We start from the raw sequence: 14,306 nt of genomic DNA on the forward strand, positions 1-14,306 counted from the left end.
GCCTATGTGAGCACTTTAATAATTTCTAGCCAGCTGGTTAGGCAAAGTCTATATTCATCGTCATATGCTTGGGATGCAGTCCTCTGTGATACATAGACAAAGAGCATCAAGATGGAGATCAGTGCTTTAACAAACAATCAAACAATGGGTTTCTAAAATTCAGTTCATCAAGGTATTTCACTTGATGAAGATGACCATGTGTGTTTCCATCACAAGTATTCATAACAAGGTTTGAGGACTCGTGGATCCAAGAGGCATTTGTAAAAAGATGATAAATCTTTAGTATTGATTTTTCTGCATCTGACAATGCACTGAATTTTAGAAACCCCTTTTTACTTGAACCATATGAACCATAAACTGTGTGTTTAGATTGGATATGTGCAGCAAACAAGTGACTCTCTTACTCTTCCATTGACTTCCATTGTATTAAAAGAGCACCACATGTGGTGAGACAAGTGGTACTGCAGATAAAGTACAAATTCAGTGGATTTATAGACAATATTTGTAAAAAATCTTATCTCAATGAAGAAACTCAGCAACAAGCCCACATTTTGGGCAGATGATCCTCACATACAGAATGATATATGGTCAAATTTAAAAAAAATCCTGTTAACTGTCCACGTGGTGAAATGAGAAGATGAAAACGGGCTTTTTGAAAATCAAGCCCAATTTAATAAAAATGCTCTGACAATGTGATAATGTTAACAACCAAAGTTAATGCATGGACATGACCTTATAATCCATACATGAGTGGGAAAAAAATCTGATGAATTTGTGTCACATGCTTTTTGAATGACAAGCCCTCAAAGGTGGTGATGTTTTTTCACATAATGAATTTATAGCCATTTTCAGAGCTTTGCAGAGGGGAAATTACACAAGATACACCTGATTTGATTGGATATTTTAATTCAACAGGAAAATGTACTTCTATTCACATAGTTTCACTAATGTGTGTGAAATACCAAAAGAGCCAATAATGTTGGAAGTTGAACAAAAAGGATTGTTCACCACGATGCTTAAAATGACATGAAACTTCAAAGGGCTGTAGTTTTGGAACCATTAGTGATACAGATATACTATTTAAGATTTATGCATAGGTTTGGTCTACAAACACCTGTGATTTTTTTCAGATTTTTTGGGAGAGGGTGACCTGCCAGCCACTGGGTGATTTGACACGGAATGACCCTACAGCGCAACGCAGGCCACAAACATCGGTGTACATGTGTAACTCTTTTATTGTCAAATCCTTGCTTTTAGCACTGTTATACATTAATACCAAACATCGGTGTACATGTGTAACTCTTTTATTGTCAAATCCTTGCTTATAGCACTGTTAGCTCCAAAGACACCGGCTTTTACAGCCTCCAACCTCAAACTGTGGCGCTGTCGATGACGTTTACTGTTTTGACGACGCTCATTGGAGGGATGGACCGCGGCCTGGAAGACTGCAGCCTAGTAGTCGACGTTCGAGGCAAACTTCTCCATTGTGCCCTTTGACGTTAACTCACTGTAGCATGGTTTGTTTATTAGCCTGGTTAGCGTTGTCACTTTATTTTACTGTTTATGCACTGAACACTACCCGCTCCTCATCTGAGAAGTTACAAGTTACCCCAACATAAAGGTAATTACCAAGCGATTTACATAGCTTTCTGTCATTACGAAATCATTTAATTTAAGCCATAGGTTTTGGCCCTATTTGTATGTGTATCCAAAGGCTACTGAAGCGCAGGCGAAGTTTTTTCCCCTCGTTTCAGTGATTGGTAGCCTACATCATCTGGGTGATGGCTTCGAATATGTGTAGCATTTTTTCCACTCACATACCCAACAACTGCTGAACAACGCCGACACACAGTTTCATCTTATCCACCACTCTTTCGCCTGTACTAACGTTACTGTAACTGAAGTTCTCAAACTTGCGATCTTAAAGAGACCAGACTCTAACTCTTGTGGGTCTAACCTTATTGCTGATGACTGACGGACTCGACCGACGACCTGACAAAAAAAACATAGGCGCCAATCAGAGCTTCAGAGCTAAGGCGAGGCTACAGATTAGCGTTAGGTGTCGCTAAAGAACTCTCGTAACTCTCGCTACTTAACAGTAATTGCGCATGACATTAATTAATCCGCACACGAGTTTTATGTATTTTTATACCGTGTATTCTCCGTGTAAATTCATGCACCGAACCGTGACGCCCGTACCGTTTCGGTTCAATACGAATACATGAACCGTTACACCCCTAACACACACACACACACACACACACACACACACACACACACACACACACTCACACACACACACACACACCCACACACACACACACACACACACACACAAACACACACACACACACACACACACAAACACACACACACACAAACACACACCTCCATGCTCGTTAAGGGCTCATCTGTACACAGCTGTGGACTTGTTTGGAGTGCTGGAGTCCTGTCTACTTCACAGGCTTCCCAGATCCTCTCTGGTCCCGACGCTGTCTGTCTCTCTGTCTGTCTGTCTGCTCCACTCAACTCCAATCCTCACACTGGCGATCAGAGCCGGACAGTAATGGAGTACATTTACTTGAGTACAGTACTTGAGTACAATTTTGAGGGATCTGTACTTTACTCGAGTATCATTTTTGGGGAGTACTCATGACTTTACTCAAGTACATTTGAGAGGCAAATATTGTACTCTTTACTCCACTACATTTCTATCCATAACCGTGAGTACCCGTTACTACTTCTAAAAAAAAGGAAAAAAGAAAAATCTCGAAAACCCTCAATTTGTTGTTTCCCTCTCAAACGTGATTGGATTGTGCAGGCACCACTTATTGGAACAGCCTATCAGCAATCACCTTCAGCTTTCCGCCAAAGTCAACTCCATGGTCAGATTTAGATAAGATACGAAACCATGGACGAAACAATGGATGAAGACGCAGCAGGTCCATCCCGGGAATGTGCCAACCTGTGGCCCCACCTCGCCAGACTATTTCAATTTTCTGAACAAGTTAAGTTTTCGCTTCAAGTGTTTCAATTACAAAATAATATTTTGTATTTGAAATACGTATTTTAAATACATGTATTAGAAATACTGCCCATCCCTGGCAACATGGTAAAAAGATGAAAATGACTTGATTTTACTTCCAATTCATTTTACATTCTCCAAGGTATTAACATTAACATTTTTCATAACTCCATGTAGGACGTTTCTGTACATAAATGTAAGCACTTAGGCAGTAGAAATGCAATATTTAGAAAATGTAGGCTACTCTTGTACTCTTGATACTCAAGTACTTGTACTTCAGTACTTTTACTTAAGTAGACATCTGACTGTTGTACTTTTACTTGTACTTGAGTAAAATGTAGTAAAGGGTTTCTGTACTTTTACTTGTACTTGAGTAAAATGTAGCAAAGGGTTTCTGTACTTTTACTTGTACTTGAGTAAAATGTAGCAAAGGGTTTCTGTACTTTTACTCAAGTAATGAAGCTGTGTACTCTGTCCACCTCTGCTGGCGATACTTCATTAGCTATGCTCTCTGTTACCGCACACTAGTCTCTGTTACTGCACACTAGTCTCTGTTACCGCACACTAGTCTCTGTTACCGCACACTAGTCTCTGTTACTGCACACTAGTCTGTTACTGCACACTAGTCTCTGTTACCGCACACTAGTCTCTGTTACTGCACACTAGTCTGTTACCGCACACTAGTCTGTTACTGCACACTAGTCTGTTACCGCACACTAGTCTGTTACTGCACACTAGTCTCTGTTACTGCACACTAGTCTCTGTTACTGCACACTAGTCTGTTACTGCACACTAGTCTCTGTTACCGCACACTAGTCTCTGTTACTGCACACTAGTCTGTTACTGCACACTAGTCTGTTACCGCACACTAGTCTCTGTTACCGCACACTAGTCTCTGTTACCGCACACTAGTCTCTGTTACTGCACACTAGTCTGCACACTAGTCTCTGTTACTGCACACTAGTCTGTTACTGCACACTAGTCTGTTACCGCACACTAGTCTCTGTTACCGCACACTAGTCTCTGTTACCGCACACTAGTCTCTGTTACTGCACACTAGTCTGCACACTAGTCTGTTACTGCACACTAGTCTCTGTTACCGCACACTAGTCTCTGTTACCGCACACTAGTCTCTGTTACTGCACACTAGTCTGCACACTAGTCTCTGTTACTGCACACTAGTCTGTTACTGCACACTAGTCTGTTACCGCACACTAGTCTCTGTTACCGCACACTAGTCTCTGTTACCGCACACTAGTCTCTGTTACTGCACACTAGTCTGCACACTAGTATGTTACTGCACACTAGTCTCTGTTACTGCACACTAGTCTGCACACTAGTCTGTTACTGCACACTAGTCTCTGTTACTGCACACTAGTCTGTTACTGCACACTAGTCTCTGTTACTGCACACTAGTCTGCACACTAGTCTGTTACTGCACACTAGTCTGCACACTAGTCTCTGTTACTGCACACTAGTCTGTTACTGCACACTAGTCTCTGTTACTGCACACTAGTCTGCACACTAGTCTCTGCTACTGCACACTAGTCTGTTACTGCACACTAGTCTCTGTTACTGCACACTAGTCTGTTACTGCACACTAGTCTGCACACTAGTCTCTGTTACTGCACACTAGTCTCTGTTACTGCACACTAGTCTCTGTTACTGCACACTAGTCTGCACACTAGTCTCTGTTACTGCACACTAGTCTGTTACTGCACACTAGTCTCTGTTACTGCACACTAGTCTGTTACTGCACACTAGTCTGCACACTAGTCTCTGTTACTGCACACTAGTCTCTGTTACTGCACACTAGTCTCTGTTACTGCACACTAGTCTGCACACTAGTCTCTGTTACTGCACACTAGTCTGTTACTGCACACTAGTCTCTGTTACTGCACACTAGTCTGTTACTGCACACTAGTCTGTTACTGCACACTAGTCTGTTACTGCACACTAGTCTCTGTTACTGCACACTAGTCTGTTACTGCACACTAGTCTCTGTTACTGCACACTAGTCTGCACATGAGTCTGTTACTGCACACTAGTCTCTGTTACTGCACACTAGTCTGCACACTAGTCTCTGTTACTGCACACTAGTCTGTTGCTGCACACTAGTCTCTGTTGCTGCACACTAGTCTCTGTTACTGCACACTAGTCTGTTACTGCACACTAGTCTCTGTTACTGCACACTAGTCTGTTACTGCACACTAGTCTCTGTTACTGCACACTAGTCTCTGTTACTGCACACTAGTCTGTTACTGCACACTAGTCTCTGTTACTGCACACTAGTCTGTTACTGCACACTAGTCTGTTACTGCACACTAGTCTCTGTTACTGCACACTAGTCTCTGTTACTGCACACTAGTCTGTTACTGCACACTAGTCTGTTACTGCACACTAGTCTGTTACTGCACACTAGTCTCTGTTACTGCACACTAGTCTGTTACTGCACACTAGTCTGCACACTACTCTCTGTTACTGCACACTAGTCTGTTACTGCACACTAGTCTCTGTTACTGCACACTAGTCTGTTACTGCACACTAGTCTGTTACTGCACACTAGTCTGCACACTAGTCTCTGTTACTGCACACTAGTCTGTTACTGCACACTAGTCTCTGTTACTGCACACTAGTCTGTTACCGCACACTAGTCTCTGTTACTGCACACTAGTCTCTGTTACTGCACACTAGTCTGCACACGAGTCTGTTACTGCACACTAGTCTGTGGTTGTTGCCAATCTGGTTGGATTGATGTAGTGTACTCTGTTGACTCGCGGTGCCCTACGCTCAGTGCTTAATGTGTGTGGTGGTAGCGGTTCTGTTGGTAGTGTGTTCTGTTGTTAGTGTGTTCTGTTGTTAGTGTGTTCTGGTGGTAGTGTGTTCTGTTGGTAGTGTGTTCTGTTGTTCTGTTGGTAGTGTCTTATCTATCTGAGATTTAGGATTTGGTGTCTCACCTCTAGGTGCCTGAGTGAGTTATAAATAATGATAGAAGACGAATCATAATCATGATAAATATAATAATGCTAGAACACGAATCATAATCATGATAAATATAATAATGCTAGAAGACAAATCATAACCATGATAAATATAATAATGATAGAAGACAAATCAAATAAATATCATTTTGTGTGTCGGTTTAGAGTGTCTATGTCCCTTAGTACCCTCTGTCTGATTATATGTGACTGTGTGTGTCTGTGTGTGTGGTGCGTGTGTGTGTGTTTGTCTACTGTTCTGCTGCGGATTTCAGACTCACATACGGATTGTAACGCCCGACCCAGATAAATGACACTGTCATGCCCCCCCACGGTCCCTCTGGAGCGCTCTCTCTCTCTCCTCGGGCTCTCTCACTCACAAGTCCGGCTCTCAGCGTCTTCCGCTTCGCTTCCATGTTAATTACTCTTCTGATATGATTCTCCACAGGGTCAGTCTCTCTATTTGCTGCTGTCTCCTCACGTCATTTGAAGTTGTTGGTTAATAAGTCCGATCAGTTTGGATGAGATGTGGTGCTTGGGCTAAGAGACTGCTGGACACAAGGCCGGAATTCCAATTCAAGGTCTTTATTTTCCCGCTACGTCAGCTCGTTGATGTAGTCTGCCCTCTAGGGTGCGGAGGAGGTAAGACTACATGTCTACAAGACTCAGATGGATGACCACTACACGTACTGATCTCAGATGGATGACCACTACACGTACTGATCTCAGATGGATGACCACTACACTGTTTTATTTGTAAGTCTGAATGGGAGAGGGGAAACACTCGAGCTGATTAAAAGCAATACTCGCACTGTTTCCCTTTTTTATTTTAGTCTGCCACTTTTGATGCAGCATCTCAAACTCCACTGAAGGTCCCGCCAGGCCGGTTGGTCTCAGAGGGTTGTCTTCCTGTCAATCAGACCATGCCCCCACCACCACCACCACCACTGTTGCCGTGGGAACATCACTCTGATGTCACTCCCCGGTAATGCATGGGAGAGTTTGACCTTGTGTGCCTCTTTCTTCCCATGTTATTTGTCCTTTAGCGTGTCACCAGCCTTCCTCTGAGTTTGACAGTAAAAGTCATTTACCGCATGTGGCTCGGAACCTTGCGATGACAGGTAGAAAGCTTTGGATGACAAGGCCCATGCTGCCTGAAGTGCAGGTGTCTCAGACATGGGGCCACGTCGTAAAAACAAACCCACTGACATGCATTTGCATTCTAAACAGAAACCTTACACTGAGGTGTTAAGACACAACTGCTTAGACACATTATTGTAAATAATATAAAATATTTAAATTGAAATGGATGCATGAAAGTGAGACAACAAACGTTTGGGAAAAAAATAAACACTAGAGTTTTGCGATGCATCAAGACTCATTTCTTCAATGGTTTCTTCAACGTTTTGTCTTCAGAGATTCCTCTGGGATTTCCAGCTGAGTGACACATGAGTCATGTGGCCTACTTTTCTACTTTTGTGTCGCTGGTGTGGACTCTCTGGTATCAGTGGGCGCTGAGTCTGTAGGGGGAGATCCTCTGCTGTCTGTCTCTGTTGTTCCAGTGCCGAGGATTACAGAAATCCTTGTTAGACATCACAAACTTTTGACTCGTCCCCTGGAAACCAGCGCGTGTGTGTGTGTGTGTGTGTGTGTGTGTGTGTGTGTATGTGTGTGCACGCTCCAGGGGGCTGGTGTCGCATGTGAGCAGTCCTCTTCCTTCTGTTCTTCTGCTGTGCCACAGTCACACAAACAAAGCAAGAGAGTGGACGTGAGTGAGGGCTGCACTCAGATGCATCTGTTGTTCAACATGCGTCAGTGATGGAATACAGGTCAAATGAAAACACACATTCTAAAAACGAAAAAAGGAACTGGGAATATGTGAAAAGTGTGTGATAAATTATTCAGTTTCTGGAGGAAACAAAGATCTATCTCTGGGAAAAAAAAGCCTGGCATATTGATTTGCCTTTCTTACCGCACTTGTGATATTTGGTTAAGATGCGTTCCATTTTTGGAGTATTTATACATCATTTGAAGACTGCAGGGACAATCCTTGGGAATAAACACACTGAGACTGAATTCATTAAGTTTTACCAGGCGCTCTCCATGCCTATTTGGCCTTGGGCCTTTCAGATTACAGATTAGATTACCAGTGAAAGTGTTGGAATTAAACCAACATTCCCACTCCCTGCTATCCTGTGTTTTACAACTGTCATTAGGAGCATGAAATTGTGGTTTAAAGAAATGTTTTTCCAACGCACTGCATTTCTGAATCGTAATCCATTGGAATTCCAGTTACTTGGACATTTCATATTGAATACTAGAAATGCAATTCCGAGGAATTACACGAGGGGATGCAATCTGCTGGTTAGGGTGTTGGTGGGGCTTGCTGCTAGCTGGTTGGTAGGGTAATTGTGATACCTGCAAAGGTGCTTTTGGAGTAACCAAATTTGAATCTTGTGTGACATGGCATTCTTGAGATATCACACTCAGGGTGTTTTTGACCTTGACATTTGACCTTCAACCTCCAACTTTAACTCACTTCATCTTTGAGTCCATAAAAACACTCGTACCAAATTTGAAGCATGTACGTCAAGCCGTTCTGGAGATATAATGCTGAATGCATGAGATATGGCTGGGACTTTTATTTTGACACACAGGAAACACTTTAACAGGATGTGTAGTTCAGGTAGAGCTAGATTGTATGCTTAGAAGCTGAGACAGTTGGAATCCTCACAGGTGACACCTGTGCCAGTGTTCTGATTAGCCTGGGACCTGCTCTGAGAACTACTTAACGAGCGCAGCTGGCTCTATTATGACATCACAGCCCCCATTCAAGTCTATGGGGGAAAAATACACTTTTAATTACAAATATCTCAAAAAGTATAAACTTCTCAAAAATGAAAAACGGATAGGACGGTAAAGCCTTGGAAGATCTACGGAACGGTGTTTGAACCAAATTTGTACGTTAAGCGGTTTGGGCTGAATAGCGCGCACAAAAAGGTAAAAAGAAAAATAATAATAAGAAGAAGTTTTCGGATTTCAATAGAGGGGATGCATCCCCTCTAATAAGAAGTTTTCGGATTTCAATAGAGGGGATGCATCCCCTCTAATTAGATCAGAGAAATAATATCATGGCCTTCTTTTTCTGATTTTGTAAAAAGCCCGAGGCGCAATTCACACTATTCACATTGGGGTCATTCCAAGTGAAAACAGCCAAAATCTGGGTATCATGTACATGGTACCTCTCAGATTTTGCTGAAAAGCGGTGAAAATATGCCTTATGTTACCAAACAAAGGAATCTGAAGTTTCAGGTCAATATCTCAAACGGTTGCCATTTTTGGAAGCCCATAACGTCTGTTCTAATAGTGGTAGAAGGCTGGAAACTTCCTTATTGTTTAGGTGAGAGGTGGGTCACCAAACTCCTAAAAAATGTTGACGACATGTGTGATTTTTCACTTTTAGGGTGGCCGTAGCACCACGATTAATGATCATATTTATTCTAAACAGGATTATTTGTTATGTTTGGGAACTTTGCTCTTTCCAAAATTAATTTGAGGGTTATGGTACCACTGGTGGGGGTTTTATGGGGGTCCAAATGTGACTTTTTTGGAACCCCATATTTGGACCCCCAAATGACCATGTGGGCACTTGACGATCCTAATGGGATTTCTACCAGATAAAGATACATATTCGTTCTTTCTTTTAATGAAATAAAAATGTTGACTATGAAGCTCCATAATATGAATTTTATTCTTCATAATGCACCATTTTGGACATTGTTTCCAGAAGTCTGGAATGTAGATCAGGGAGAATTTAGTGATGATAAAGCATGAAAATAGTGGAAATAACTTAGTATTATGCTCAGTGATGGCAAACAATTAAATACTGAGATACTGTCACAGATTAACCCCTTATCCCCCATGAAAGAGACCCGCCATCAAACTTTCAAACTAAATAACAAGAATGTTAGATAGTGTAAGAACAATACAAATAAAAGTGAGTTTTTCCTTGCCCCTGTCACTCCAAATAAAATTAAATTGAAAATTAAATGGAATAGTGTCTTTAAGTATTCAGATGAACATGGTGATGTTTTTGTGAAATTCATGAAGTGTGTCAACAACATCCTCAAATGGCCATCGGACCAAAGACAGATCCCCTGTTGGGTGCCATTCCAACATATCATTTGTTGTGTCAGTGTGCCAGACATCTATGGACGCAGTTAAGTATCCAAACAGTAAGAAATGTTAATTCTGCCTCCAGAATTGTGTAGTACAGGCTACAATGACCTACCACACCAGTTTCCAGCCCTCTACCACTATTAGAACAGACATTATGGGCTTCCAAAAATGGCAAAGGATGAAATGTGAAATTCCAATGTGTCAATTAGGGCCGTGGCACCCGAATTTCAAATGGACGCCACGGGCAAACCGTTTGAGATATTGACCTGAAACTTCAGATTCCTCAGTTTGGTAACATAAGGCATATTTTCACCGCTTTTCAGCAAAATCTGAGAGGTGTCATGTACATGGGTGGCTGAGTTGGCGTGGAATGACCCATTGTCTATTAACCCAATGAGGGATCACATGTTATACTCGTGTTGGTTGGTGTCGATGATCCTCACATTCTCTCCCTTTTTAAGCACATTCAATATCACACGCCAGGTTTGGCACGTGCACTCCTCCATGTAAACGCACGGCAGGTTTGGCACGTGCACTCCTCCATGTAAACGCTTAAATGCACGAGCCCCTCTGGGTGCCGAGCACAAGCCTGCTGGCACTGTGAACGAGCTAACCGACACGACATTTTAACAGTGAATACGAGCCCAGCGCAGCCATTCCGAGAGTGCCATCGACACACGCACGAATCAATCAGCTGTGTTTCAATTAAAGTCAGATTAAGTGACAACAGCTCTGGCACAGTCCATGTAATTATCGGCAAGCTGTTCAGCAAAGAGATAAACTGCTGCTTATGGGAGCAGCCGCTAATTGGAATTCCTCTCCCTGCGTGTATTTTCCTAACCAACAAGTTGAAATTATACATTTACAAAGTGTCATTCTCTGACATTGTTTAATCAATGTGTGCAGTGTGGCTGAGGGGTTGGGGATGACAGCATTTTCATGCACCGGGACAGCGTGATAAACGTATTTGAGTTCCACGCTTGAGTGAGCTGTACTGTAGCCTACATCTCTGCCTGGAAGGGTGGTAGAAACAGGATGTTACAGCGCGAGCAGATAATCCTCAGGAGATGCTAAATGAAACCTTCAGATGGCCACACAATCTCTCAAAGGCGAACTGACCTCGTGTGGGATACGCGCCATTCTTCCTGTTTGCACGGTCATTTACAAATCCCCTCGTAATGTCATGTGAAGAAGTAAATGCATTCATCCCCCCACACACACACAGAGGAGGATGAGAGGAAGTTAAAGACGCTTCATTTGTCTGCCATCGCTGATGTCATCTTAATTAGCGCTGATAAACGACTGATTTTCTGTGCTATTGCTTTATCACGTTGCGCCCCACTGTTAGCGACAGCAGTGCCAGAACGAGCTCGGGCACATTAGCTTTGCTTTACAAAAGTGTTTTATTCCCATAATTAAAAGTGCAGTTCATCTGCAGGCCACGCTTTGATGCCACACTTGCGCTGATAGGATCATTACTGTTGTAATAGAGCTATCTGTCGCCCAAGGCAATTAACACAGGGATTATTAAAACAGGGCCTTGTGCATATCTCCCTCGCACGTGATCACAGTCAAACCCCTTCTCCCAAAGCCCCACTTCTAAACACAAGGTCATGTTTGATTCAATCTTAGACACCTAATGACTGATAACTGCCCAAACGGCATTGTTTAAAGGAAAGTATCTGCTATTGTGGAATTGTGGGATGCTGTATTATTCAGGTAACCAAACTTTTACTTTTCATTAATTTGTGAGACCAAACACTAACATTTCACTCTGGCTAATGCAATCAATTATATCTGTAGCTGTAAAGCACCAAAGATTTTGTTGTTGTTTCCATTTGTTTAGAATGTATCCATGAGGGAGCCATCAGTGATAAGCCTCTGAGTTGTTTAACAAATTACATATTTCCACATCTCCTACATATAAGATATGACATACTCCCACATATAAGATATGACATATTCCCACATATCCCACATATAAGATATGACATATTCCCACATTTAAGATATGACATATTCCCACATATCCCACATATAAGATATGACATATTCCCACATATCAGATATGACATACTCCCACATATTCCACGTATAAGATATGACATATTCCCACATATAAAGTATGACATACTCCCACATATAAGATATGACATATTCCCACATATAAAGTATGACATACTCCCACATATAAGATATGACATATTCCCACATATAAGATATGACATATTCCCACATATAAGATATGACATACTCCCACACATCCCACATATAAGATATGACATACTCCCACATATTCCACGTATAAGATATGACATATTCCCACATATAAGATATTACATACTCCCACATATTCCACGTATAAGCTGACATATGACAAAATTAGAAATATTCTTTAGAAATAAATTTGGCACCCATAGAAAAGTTTACATACAAAATGTAACAGAAGCATTTTCCTATTTATATTCAATTTCTTTAAGTTAATCAAAGTGTCTGTGAAGTTCCACATGACTTTGTTTTTCAAGGTATAGAAATGAAGTGACACAGAGGCTAAACAAGAGAACTAAATTCTAATAAAAGGAAAGTGTGTTGACATTTGTAAGTCAGGGAACGGCTATAAAAACTAGGTACTTTATTGAAAATGTCCATATTTACAGTTAAAACAATAATTTAAAGGTTCTAATCAACTGGAAATGGGACAAACATGCTTGCACAAAGACCCATGATTATCTTGCCCCCATGCACCGATGGAGGATGATAGGAAAAAAATTCCATAAGAACCACTGTTGGAGAGTTACAGAAAAAGGTATCATCTTGGGGTCACCAACAAATCTTCAAAAGTGACCTCACTGCTAATAGATTAGGTAAAAGCCTTTTCTGTAATTTAATTACAAATGTAAACAACAAGAGATACTGATGCTACAGTGACTTTGTCTGGAATTGTGGTCTATTGTCAGATGAAAGGAAAATTGCGCTTTTTGTCAAGAAACACTTTAGATGGGTTTGGCATATATAGCAGAATGACTATGCTGAGAAGAAGCCCATAATGAGAATGAGAGCGATGCTATTGGCTGGATATTGTGGCAGAGCGATGCTATTGGCTGGATATTGTGGCAGAGCGATGCTATTGGCTGGATATTGGAATGAGAGCTATGCTATTGGCTGGATATTGTGGGGCTGTTTTTTTCCCCAAAGGCCTTGGGGACCTTATTAAGGTGCATGGCATCATGAACCCCAAGAAAAACATTTTCAATGGAATGTCAATCTCTACCAAGACACTAAAAGTGGGTTGTGATTACATCAGGACAATGAAACAAAACAAACGTCCAGATCAAAAACAAAAATGTTTTACTGAACACAACATCAAGCTTCTGTCATTGCCATCTCAGTCCCCTGATATAAACTCCACAGAAAGATACTGGGATGAATCAAAGATGAGAATGCAAGTGTGGATCTAGGAACGGACTGGGGACATTTTGGCAAATGGTCTTACATCCCTTGCTTTTATTTGTATTCTCCAACTTTATGTGGTGTCATAGGAGAATATTACAAGCCGTTTTATTGGCAAAGGGAGGCTTAAGAACATATTACAAGCAGGGGTGCCAATAATTGCGGGCGACATGTTTTTGTTAAATATATTTGTTTGTCATTTCTGTATGAGATTTTCCTTTTTCTTAGAATACACTTGCTTCCCTTCAAGATTGTATTTTTGTTTATTTTTTTTGTTTTGTTTATTTTTTATACCTGATTTTAGTCAACTTTAGCAGAGGTTCCAGTAATTCTGGAGGGTACTGTGTACCACATATAAGATGACATATTCCCACAACTAATCCTCAGTCTTATGAACCATGCGTTGCATATCTGATCCCCTCTCCTTCAGCCTAGCAGTAGCCACAGCATGCTTAGAATGACCCTAGAAAGACTAAAGGGTGAAAAAACTGCAGCACAATCTACTGTTGACATGTGGTGACATCACAATCTACTGTTGACATGTGGTGACATCCTCTGGTTGCTATACGTCTTTTGTTATCATTGTCATCATTACTGATGTTGCGCTGGTGTCACTGTTGACAAGTGTACTGCATACACTCACTCACTAGCCCTGCGATGCATGAGGCATCTGT

Source organism: Alosa pseudoharengus, unplaced genomic scaffold (assembly GCF_046254945.1).
Source record: "Alosa pseudoharengus isolate Yale_2024_CS ecotype anadromous, Long Island Sound unplaced genomic scaffold, YU_APseudo_1.1 YU_APseudo_1.1_scf_9, whole genome shotgun sequence".
NCBI lineage: Eukaryota > Metazoa > Chordata > Actinopteri > Clupeiformes > Clupeidae > Alosa > Alosa pseudoharengus.